The following is a 12095-nucleotide window of genomic DNA, read 5'->3' as shown; positions in this document are numbered from 1 at the left end:
TACGTAGACCAGGCTGCCTTGAACTCTCAGAGATTTGTCTGTTTCCCTCCCAAGTCTTGGGATTAAAGGTGCATGTCTCTCTGGCCAGCCAACTAACTTTTTAAAAGCTGCTTCTACAGAGGTGGCTCAGCAATGAAGAGTTCTTAAGAGTTTGGTTCCTAGCACCTACATCAAGGGAGCCGTGATCACCTGCAGTTCCGGGTTCATGGGATCTAACACCCTCCTTGGGTCTCCAATGGTACTTGCATAAAAACACTTTATTTTTTTCATTTTTTTTGTTTGTTTGTTTGTTTTTTCGAGACAGGGTTTCTCTGTGGTTTTGGAGCCTGTCCTGGAACTAGCTCTTGTAGACCAGGCTGGTCTCAAACTCACAGAGATCCGCCTGCCTCTGCCTCCCAAGTGCTGGGATTAAAGGCGTGCGCCACCACCGCCCGGCCATAAACACACTTTAAAAAGAAAAAAAAATCCCCCTTTAAAACAAAAATTATCGGAGAGATGGCTCAGAGGTTAAGAGCACTGACTGCTCTTCCAAAGGTCCTGAGTTCAATTCCCAGCAACCATATGGTGGCTCACAACCATCTGTAATGAAGTCTGGTGCCCTCTTCTGACCTGCAAGCATACACACAGAAAGAATATTGTATACATAATAAATAATAAATAAATATTTTAAAAAATAAATAAATATCTCCATAATCACTTTAACTTTAGACAATAATTAAAAACAGGCAGAAAGAGCTCTCTGCTTCCTATACGTGGATGGAAATGTATTCAGCCAGTTTCCTGTTCCAGTCACCATGTATGCCTTCTCCACTGAAGATGAACTCTGTCTCTTTGGGAAATAAACCCTTTCTTTCTTAAGGAGAAAAAAGAGCAGCCAGAAACATGCTGGGAAAAAAGCCAAGCTAATTGTGCTATCCTCAATAGCTGTTCCTTACTTCTAGCTTGTTCACTGTTATTTTGTTAAGAAAAAAAAATAATATTAGACCCCGACAATCTTCAAACAAATGAAAATTATAATCGGGTAGGTGGCTATTTAAAGTAACAGAACCCAAGGCAACATAAAAGGCTTAGTTCTGAAGATCCATGCTATTAACCAAGGGCGGGAAGGAACAGCACCTAATGGTAAGGTCAGGAGCGTGAACCAAGCATTTCAGATACACGCTCCCATCTCTTCCAGGTTCAACGACCTGTAATTAGCTTCCCTGTCTTTCAGCTGCAAGGAAACTTGTCTTTTGGTCTCTCAGGACAGGGTTTCTCAGTGTACATTAGCAGGGTTTGGGGTGACTGGTTCACCTAGCTGTCCTGGAACTCACTCTGTAGACCAGGCTGGCCTCGAACTCACAGAGATCTGCCTGCCTCCACCTCCTGAGTGCTGGGATTAAAGTTATGTGCCATCACATCCAGCTTTATTGTTTTTGAGACTGCCTTACTATGTAGTCCAGACTGACCCCTAATTATTGTTGCCTTTGTAAATTCATTTTTAAAAAAATCAAAGAAATTTTTTAAGCAAAGTACCTTACACAAATATGGAATTTCTCCTTTTAAGAGAATGAAGAAGACTTGGAGCTTATTAAAGATATTTTAAAATAAATTTTAGAACTAAGAGAAAGGCAAGTGTTCAGAAATAAGAAGACAAACATTCCTGAGAGCATTCTCTTGAGAGAGTACCCTGTTGTGGAATAATTTTTCTGTACACTGTGAATATGTGCCACTCTGATTGGTTTAATAAAAGGATGAATGGTCAATAGCTAGGCAGGATTTTTGGAGCGGAGAGAAGGCTGGGAAGAAGAGTGGAGTCACCAGACAGATGCAGAGGAAGCAAGAACTGAGGTAACAAGCCATAGCCATGTGGCAGACATGGATTAATAGAAATGGGTTAAGTTATAAGAACTAGTTAAGCTGGGCGGTGGTGGCACACACCTTTAATTCCAACACTTAGGAGGCAGAAGCAGGCAGATCTCTAAGTTTGAGGCCTGCCTGGTCTACAAGAGCTAGTTCCAGAACAAGCTACAGAGAAACCCTGTCTCGAAAAACCAGAAGAAGAAGGAGGAGAAGAAGAATGATGTGGGAGTGTCATATATCAATCTGTTGATTTCATTGGTTAAGCAATAAAGAAACTGCTTGGCTGGCCCTGATAGGTTAAAACATAGGTAGGAGGAGTAAACAGAATAGGATGCTGGGAGGAAGAGGAAGTGAGCTCAGACTCTGCTCTGAGACGCCAGGCTCTGCTCTCCCAGGCAACTCCGACCCAGGATGGACATAGGCTAGAATCTTCCTGGTAAGCGCACCTTGGGGTGCTTACACACATTATTAGAAATGGGCTAAATTAATATGTGAGAATTAGCCTAGAAGAGGCTAGATAGAAATGGGCCAAGCAGTCTTTAAAAGAATACAATTTGTGTGTTGTTATTTTGGGCATGAGCTAGCAGGCGGCCGGGGTGCTGGGGACGCAGCCCCGCCGCTCCTATTTCAACAGAAGAAGAAGAAGAAGAAGAAGAAGAAGAAGAAGAAGAAGAAGAAGAAGAAGAAGAAGAAGAAGAAGAAGAAGAAGAAGAAGAAGAAGAAGAAGAAGAAAGAAATAAGCCTGAACTATAGGCTGAACCTTCATAATCAGTAATAAGTCTCCATGTCATGATTTGGGAGCTGCCTGGCAGTACAAGAAAGACTGACTACAGACCCCAAAGTGTGATTTTAATTAAAATTGGTATGCTGAGCCTTGAAACTGGGGCCACTAAATTTTTTAAAAATGAAATATTATTATTCCTGTTTGATTTTTTTGAGATAGAATCCCACTACATAGCCCTGTCTTGACTAGAACTTGATATTTAGATCATCAATCACACTGTCTGTACCCCCAGAATGTTGGGGGTACAGACAACTACACCCATCATGAACTCTTATTTAATTTCTTTTTTGTTGTTGTTCTTTTGAGATGGAGTCGTATGTAGTCCAAGCTGACCTCAAATTCAATTTGTAGCTGAGAATAACCTTGAAATTCCTATCCTCCGAGTACTGGTATTACAAGCATCGCCTAAGGACTGAAGAAAGTTAAACGTGTTTTATACGTTTGCCTGATCTTCACTTCAAAAAAAAATCATTAAATGTTTGGTTTTTGCTCAGCAATACATTGCTTGCTTAACAGAAAGCTCTGGTTTCAGTTCCTAGGACCACAGTGAAAATAAGGAAAAAACTTTAAACCAAGTATTGTGGTTCCTCTTATAATCCCACCACTTGAAAAGAAGCAGGAGGATCAGGAATTCAAGACCACCCTGGGCTATACAGCTAGTTTGAGGATAGTCTGGAATACACGAGACTTTCTTAAGAAACAAACAAAAAAATTAAAAATAAAACAAACAGCTTGCCATGATGGCACAAGCCTTTAATCTTAACACACAGGAGGCAGATGCAAGCAGATCTCTGTGAATTTGAGGATAACCTGGTCTACATAATGAGCTCCCAAACAGCCAGAGTTGCATGGTAGCACTCTGCCTCAAAAAATAAAACAACAAAAGTAAGGATCAGAGAGATGGCTCAATGGTTAAGAGCATTAGCTGCTCTTACAGAGGTCTTAGGTTTGATTCCCAGCATCTATGTGATGGTTCACAGCTGTCTGTAACTCCAGTTCCAGGGAGTCTGATGCCCTCTTCTGGTCTGTGAGGACACTGGATACATGCACATGATGCACTTATACATGCAGGCAAAACACTCATACATATAAAATATAAAAAAGCATTAAAGTTTTATAGAAAACAAAATAAGCAAAAGAACCAGGTGTTGTCCATACCTATAATTCTAGAACCTAGGATGTGGAGGCAGAATGATGACAGGGTCCATCTGAGCTGTACAGATTTGTCTTAGAGAACCAGAACTCAATGGGCAGTGGTGGTAGCATGCACACCTTTAACTCCAACAGTTGGGAGGCAGAGGCAGGTGGATCTCTGTGAGTGCAAGGCCAGCCTGAGCTACAAAGCTAGTTCCAGAACAGCCAGAGTTACACAAAGAAACCCTGTCTCAAAAAAAACAAAACAAAAAAGAGCCAGAATCAAAAATTATAACATAATATAAAATAAAACAGAAGGGCCCGGCGGTGGTGGTGCACACCTTTAGCTCAAAAACACAAACAAAAACAAAAAACAAAAACAAAAAAAAAAAAATAAAACAGAAGGCTGTAACAGTCTAAAGGTGTAGCTTGCAGTAGAAAGCTTTCCTAGAACACATGAAGCCGTGGGTTGCATCTGGATACAGGGGAAAAAAATCAGTAGAGGAGATAATAGACAGCTCTCAAACATACATTGTTTTTCTTGAGTTTTAAGTTATTAGGAGCATGCGGGTCAGGGCTAGAGAGATGGACCAGTGGTCAAGAGCACTTGTTCCTGCAGAGGACCCAGGCCAAGCTCCCAGCACCCAGTAGCTGTAGTTCTTGGGGCTCTGACACCTTCTTCTGTTCTCCCTGGGCACCAAGCATTCAGGTCACCATACACATGCATGCAGGCAAACACTCCTACACACAAATAAAACGAATAAATCTATTTCTTAAAAAAGAGAGAATACAATTTGTGCTTAAAATACCCATTTAAACCCTTTCAGCAATGTTCCTTCCACAAACATGTAAGAACTATTTACCTTTTCATTTTATAATTTTTACATTGATTTTTGTGAGGTTTTCAAAGATTTTTAAAAATTTTATTAGTGTGTGTCCAAGAATGTTTAAGATCCTGAGCCCTTCATATTAGGTTACTGTTTGTTCATCCTGTGATATTAAAAAAAAAAATGCCTGTGCTTTGGGGGATGGGGGGGGAGCTACTGAAGAGATGACTCAGCAATTAAGAGGACTGGCTGCTCTTCCAGAGGTCTGGGGTGGCTCACAGCCATCTGTACAGTTTCACAGGATCTGAGCCCTCTTCTGGCCTCTGTGGGTATTGCATACATATAGTACGCATGCAGATGAAACATGAAAATATGGAGGCTTTACCCAAGGGCAAATTGTTGTAGGAGGCCACTTATTTGTCCCGGCCACCCAGAACCAAAATATCCACACAGAAACTGTATTAATTAAATCACTGCTTGGCCCATTAGCTCTAGCTTCTTATTGGCTAACTCTTACATCTTAATTTAACCCATTTCTAGTAATCTGAATATCACCACGTGGCTGTGGCTTACTGGGTAAAGTTCCGGCATCTGTCTCCAGTGGGGCTACATGGCTGCTTACTGACTCTGCCTTCTTCCTCCCAGCATTCAGTTTAGTTTTCCCTGCCTATCTCTGTCCTGCCTTGCTATAGGCCCAAAGCAGCTTTTTTATTCATGAATGGTAATCACAGCATACAGGGGAAATCCCACATCAGTAAATTACTCTTCACTGGGACTCTGGCTGGACTGGTCAGTTGGACTCACTCCTCCAGTTGTTTCTGAGGGATGTTGTGTCTGATTTTGTGTTTTATTTATTTGTGCCTTGCTGTTTGTTCTTTTACTATTGTATGCTACAGACATAATAAACCCCAACCTGCCAAAATTTTTTATTAGTGTGTTTGTACAAGAGTGTGCACTTGCACAGGAGAAAAAGTGTCCTAAGAGGCCAGAAGAGGCCTGGAGCTGGACTTATAGGCAGTTGTGAACTACTCTAATGGAGTACTAGAAACTGAACTCCAATACTCTACAAAAGCCACCTCTCCAACTCCACGTTTATTATTTAGTGTGTGTCTATGTGTGTGGATGAACATGTGAAACAATTTATATGTGGAAGTCAGAGGACAACCGGGTGAGATTTCTCTTCACCGTGTGGGATCTAGGGCTCAAACTGAGATCATCAGTCTTGGCAGCAAGTGCATCTGTCTGCTGAGCTATCATGCTGGCCCATTAGAGCTATTTATAAAGTAGCTGTAATCGTTACCAGTAGAGAAAATTAGTATTATCCTAGGGATAGGGATGCACACTATATAATTTACAGCTAGAAACTTAAAAATATACGCAACTACCTCATCAACACAGTTGAGTCAAAGCGGCTTGGGACACCAGCAACACACGGCTTAGCTGGATTAAAGGGCCAAATCATTTTAAACATATTGGCTAAAAATGTTACTGAAATATGGAAATATTGCTAAATGTATTTGTGAATGTAAGACATTAAAGTATTGTCTTATAATGTTTTCAGTGTAATCATTGGCAACAAGCTGGCAGTGGGCTACACAAAGTAGCAATTACTGTGACAGCATTGTGCTGAGGCCAAATTAGGGGGAATTATTTACCCTCCTTGCTATGGTTGGGAGTGTTTATGAGTTCCAGAATCTAGATAAATGAGGTTGTGGTTAAATACATGCTACTTTTTATATTCATTTTTAAATGTACAATTTGATTTTTTTTTCTTCAAAAAAGACCATTCCAAAGCAAGAGAGATAGGAAACAGTTCACAATCTTTTATCTTGTGTGTTTTGAACATCATCCAAGACCCCAAACACTGGCAAAATATTGAATACATTCTTGCTTTTTGTTGTAGAAATTCCAAACACACACAAAATAATAGACTAATGAGCCTTCGAGCATCTGGTGTGACGTATCTATATGTCTCAATATATGGCTGATCCATTTCATTTATAACCTCCATTTTAGTTTATTTGAAATGAACTATTCTTTTGTTGTTGTTGTTGTTTTTTTTTTGTTTTTCGAGACAGGGTTTCGCTGTGGTTTTGGAGCCTGTCCTGGAACTGGCTCTGTAGACCAGGCTGGTCTCGAACTCACAGAGATCCGCCTGTCTCTGCCTCCCGAGTGCTGGGATTAAAGGCGTGCGCCACCACCTAACTATTCGAGTCTAACGGTATAGCTTAGTGAAAGATCTCTTGCTGTGGTGGTTTAAATGAGATTGGACCCCATAGGATCATATATTTGAATGCCTGGTTATCAGGACATGGCACTGTTTGGGAGAAATTAGGTGGAGAAGATGTATCACTGGGGGTGAGCTTTAAGGTTTCAGGAGCCCACGTCAGGTCCAGTAGACATCTCTCTCTTTCGCTTCCTGCTGCCTGTGGATCCGGATGTAGAACTCTCAGCTACTTCTCCAGTACTGTGTCTGCCTGCGTGCGACCGTGTCCCCTGTTATGAGGATAACAGACTAAACCTCTGAAACTGTAAGTTGCCCCAATTAAGTGCTTTTTTTTGGTAAGAGTTTCTGTGATCATGGTGTCTCTTCACAGCAACAGAACACTAAACAAGACGCTTATGTAACATATCAAGGACCTGGAGTTCAATTTCCAGCACTACACAAAATATAAAATAAAGCCGGCGATGGTGGAGCACGCCTTTAATCCCAGCACTCGGGAGGCAGAGGCAGGCGGATCTCTGTGAGTTCGAGACCAGCCTGGTCTACAGAGCTAGTGCCAGGACAGGCTCCAAAGTCACAGAGAAACTCTGTCTCGAAAAACCAAAAAAAAAAATACTTATTAATCTTAGAATGCTTGAAAACATGAANATAAAATCAAAGGCTATTTTTGGTTCATTGGTCTTTTAAAAAAATAATTTTGGGGGCTGGAGAGATGGCTCAGTGGTTAAAGCACTAGCTCCTTTCCCAGGGAACCCAAGTTTGATTCAAGACTATATGTATATACATAGTCTCAAACACACACACACACACACACACACACACACACACACACATATTCAAGACAGTGTTTCTCTGTGGCCTTGGAGCCTGTAGACCAGGGTGGCCTTGAACTCATAGAGATCCTCCTGCCTCTGCTGGGATTAATGCAGTGTGCCACCATCACTCTGCTTGATTTGAGACTAAACTGAAGTTTCAGCATTTGTGCTGATGTTGCTCATTTTAGGTTTTGTTTGATCCTGGGTTATAGCCCAATTGGTTGAGTGGTTTTCTAGCAAGAATAAAGCCTTGGGTTTATTCCCAACACTTCCTAAATCACCGCTGGGGAAATGGAGGCAGGATTATAAATTCAAGGACATCCTTGGGTACAGTAAATTTGAGGACAACCTGAGATACTTGAGACCCTGACTTTAAAAAAAAAGTTTTATTTGTCATTGATCTAATTTTGCATCAGAAAGAAATAATAAAAGCCATGCTGACCAAAGTTTGTTCTAAACAAGGCAGTTTACCCGAGAAGCATGAATGAACCTCCACAGAGGCTTGCTCTTGTGCACAAAGACCCTGGAGTCTCCAGGTCCAGTGAACACCTGCAATTCATCCTTTATCTGAAATACAATACACAAAACAGGAAATAGAAAATCTACTACTGTCTTTTATGACTTTTTAAAAATGCTGGCAGGTCCATGTGGCGGCAGGCAGCGGGCTCTGGGAGCAGCCAGTCCAAGACAGAGACACGAGGCCTCACAATTCTTTGCTTGATAAACAATCAATGATTAGCTCAGCTGCTTGTTCTCAGTGATCACCAGGAGCAAAGGGCTTGTTAGCCAAACTTTGGTCAATCTCTTTTCCTTCCAGGTCCCTGAACCTTGACCCACACTCAGTTTGAGTCAACAAGTGTCCCCTAGAGGACAATTGGCCTCAGGGTCATTCTCAGGTCAGCCCACACACCCTTCCCATGTCTTCTTGGCCCTGGTTACTCTTTGGCACCACACCGCAGAAAACTTGATTGAGCCACAAAGACCACAGCATTCTCTGTTGAAATAGTTACCCTCTTCTTCTGCAGGGGCTCCCTGACCTTTAAATATTACCTTTAGATGAAAGTCTCTTTTTACTAAGTCTGGATTTTTTAATTAATTAATCTGTAAGGATTTATTTATTTATTATATATACAGTAGACTGTCTGCATCTATGTCTGCAGGCCAGAAGAGGGCACCAGGTCTCATTATGGATGGTTGTGAGCCACCATATGGTTTGTGAGCCACCATATGGTTGCTGGGAATTGAACTCATGACCTCTGGAAGAACAGCCAGTGCTCTTAACCACTGAGCCATCTCTCCAGCCCTATTTTTATTTTTTTGAGACAGGGTTTCCTAGCTGTCCTGGAACTAGCTCTTGTAGACCAGGCTGGCCTCGAACTCACGGGGATTCACCTGCCTCTGCCTTCTGAGTGCTGGGATTAAAGGCATGCCCAGCCACCGCCTGGCCATTGGATTTTTAAATTTAAAGACACAAAAGTACCAATCTTTCAGCTCCTCTTTTGAGCGCCATCTAGTGTACGAATTATTAATACAGGACTCTTCGGCCGCCTGGGTGGATATCTAGTGTTGACCATTGGCTTGCCAAGAACAACGACCTCAGACAAATAATGATAAAGACAGACAGTCACGTTAATTGCTTACTGTGGCCTATATACGGTTTCCATCGTCTTATATATTATTGTATTTAATTCCACAAAAGGTAAGTACTATTTTTCAGCTGTTCCACAGGTGCGGAGGAGTTCAAAACATTCTCACCCAGCCAGTGAATGGTAGAGTTGGATGCAAATCTGGATCAGTCTGAGGTCTCAATTGTTCAATGTTGAAATTTTTCTTCATTGCATTTATTACAGATCCTGACTGTGCAGATAATAGTCTCCACAGTGGAGACCGACTGAATCTCTCCTCTTGGCATCAGAGTTTGAAGGAAGATGTTTTTGTGACAGTAGCCAAAATCAGAAATTCATCATCTTATACAGGTTTGGCAGCGGGACCCTTCATTCTGTACTGAGGACCTTCCTGGGTGTTGATTGGGTGTTGGCGTCACCACAGACAAGCACGTGAGAAAGGACCGCTCAGCTAGGCTCTAGGTCCGTGACAAGGAGAGCACATGTCCACCTGCTGAACATAACCCATCCCGGAACTGATGATACAACCGCAGAGGCTGCCAGGCCACGCTGCCACTGCTCTGGAGTGAGAATAAACAAACACACTAAAAAACACAGTGCGAATTACAGAAATGAATAAAACACCCCCTCTGCTGGCGATCCTGAACATTGCAGTTGCCCTGTTACCGATGGTTTGGTTAGGTCTGATCTCTGCCACAGACTAGGTATTTTAGAGTTCAGGCATCGTAGGGTCTTGAAGGTGCTAGCCTGTAAGACTGCACTCAGGAGGCCGAGACAAGACGATCAGAAGTTCAAATCTCTCCTGGCTACATAGCAAGTTAGAGGCTCAGTAGCTAAAAGTGCTCCCCACGAAACGCGAACGAGCCCGTTCCATACACGAGCTCCAGAGGGAAGGAGAGAACCGATCCCCACAAGTTTTCCTCTGACCTCCGTGGGAAAGTCACTCCCGCTACAAACAAACAAATAAAAAATGAAAACTTTTTAAAAGATGCCCAACCACCAGACGGCCCCCACTTTCTGTCAGCTCCCAAAGCAGTGCTCACCTTTTTGAACTTTTCCTCCAGTCGTAAACCTGACTCCCATTACAAACGTCTCAACGTTCTTTTCATCTCAGTGTGGTGGTTCCCTAGCTTTGCTACAGTGAGGGCTAAACCCAATTTATTGACTACAGCTGTGAGCACTTTGGGCCAACAACCTTCAACACAGCTTGTTTCTCTTCCCCCCACAGCTGGATGGACCAGAAACTAGCAGGACCTCTAAATGTCTGGTTGTCCTGGAAGTGTTTCTTTGCTCATAGTACTTTTCCTTCTCTTCCAATTCCTTTTACTCTTCTTTCTTCTCCAAACATATACATAGATATATGTGTGTGTGTATATATTTTTATTTTATTTTATTTTTTTGGGAAAAGATCCAATCCATAGTCAGGTCGGTAATGAGTCAGCTATGTAACAGAGGGCAACCTTAAACTCCTGATGCTGCTGCCTCTGCATCCCCGGTGCTGGGATTACAGGCATCTTGTTATCTGCTGCCACCTCCTCCTATTTTTCCTCTGGATCTTGTTATATACCCAGGGCTAGCCTGCTCCTCTTGCCTCAGCTTCCTGCTGGGATTACAAGTATAAACTTGATAGTAAATTTACTCCAGATACACATTAAAAATAAAGAGTACAAAGAATTTTTGTAGTATTTTAAGGTGAGTTTATGGGTTCTAGAATCTCTGAGAATTTTGAGAATTCTGATTTCTCAGTCTGAATCATAAAGGCTGACAGCTTAACCTTGTAACTTGCTGTAGATTAACCGAGTGAGAGCAAGCAGGGTATTTTTCTCAGCCAGTTCTTTTACTGGCAGGGTGTGTACTGCAGTTACAAAGAGGATATAAATCACTCTATTACTTGTCTTGAAAGGTAATCTTATAAGGATTTATAAAAGAATCATAACCTAAACTTTAATATATAAAAACAGTCAGCTTTACTTTAAATCTTTAGGGTGCATACCCACCCACCAACACGTTTTTATCTGGAGATTGAGGGAAGAAGTAGGTACAAGGAATTATCACCAGTCAATCCTAGCAAGGAAGGTACATCACTAATAATAATTGGGCTGCTTCGTTTTTGTCCCCTAACCTTAATGAATCCATCACTCAGCTTTGTGTTCTGGTGAACTTTAGATTGTCTTCTTGGGTTTTTCACCTCAAAACTATTTGACAAAAACATCTTAGTCTAACCTTAAGTTATTTTCTTTTTTTTTTTTTTTTAGCCATAAGTATTTATTAAGGAAGAGGGAGAAAGAAAGACAGAGAAAAGAGATAAAAGAAGAGAGAGACAGAGAAAATGCGTGCGCACGCCAAGGAAGCAGAAAGAGGAAGGCCCTTAAGTTATTTTCAAAGCTTTGTTTCAGTTAAAATGCACTCTGAAACCTGTGAACACATCTCCCAACTTTAAGATAAAAGGATTTAAGCTAGCTGGGATACTGGGACTCACTTTGTTTTCTTAATAACCTAAACCACAGTCTACATGGCTCCTCAGTAGAAGCTCATCGGTTCTAACTTTGTGACACTTTCTTGTTTTATTTTTATCCTCTGCAGTCTCTGCTTGTCAGAGGCAGGGGCAACATTGTATCCTACCTTTGCTAATGTGAATTTTCCCACTAAACTAACCTCTATCATAATACCTTCAAAATCCTGTTTAAGCTAACACTATCTTTTTTTTTACACATCTGTAAGGTTTTTAATGAACAAAAAAGTTAAATACAAACTTTCATATGCAAATTAGATGAGTAGAAAATGGGTAACCTCAGAGCCGGGTACTAAATCTCTCTCAGGCTCAGTGGGACTGGAGTAGGGCAT

Source organism: Alexandromys fortis, unplaced genomic scaffold (assembly GCF_014885135.2).
Source record: "Alexandromys fortis isolate MF-2015 unplaced genomic scaffold, M_Fortis_MF-2015_v1.1 scaffold_260, whole genome shotgun sequence".
Classification (NCBI taxonomy): Eukaryota; Metazoa; Chordata; class Mammalia; order Rodentia; family Cricetidae; genus Alexandromys; species Alexandromys fortis.
This window is presented reverse-complemented; position numbering follows the sequence as displayed.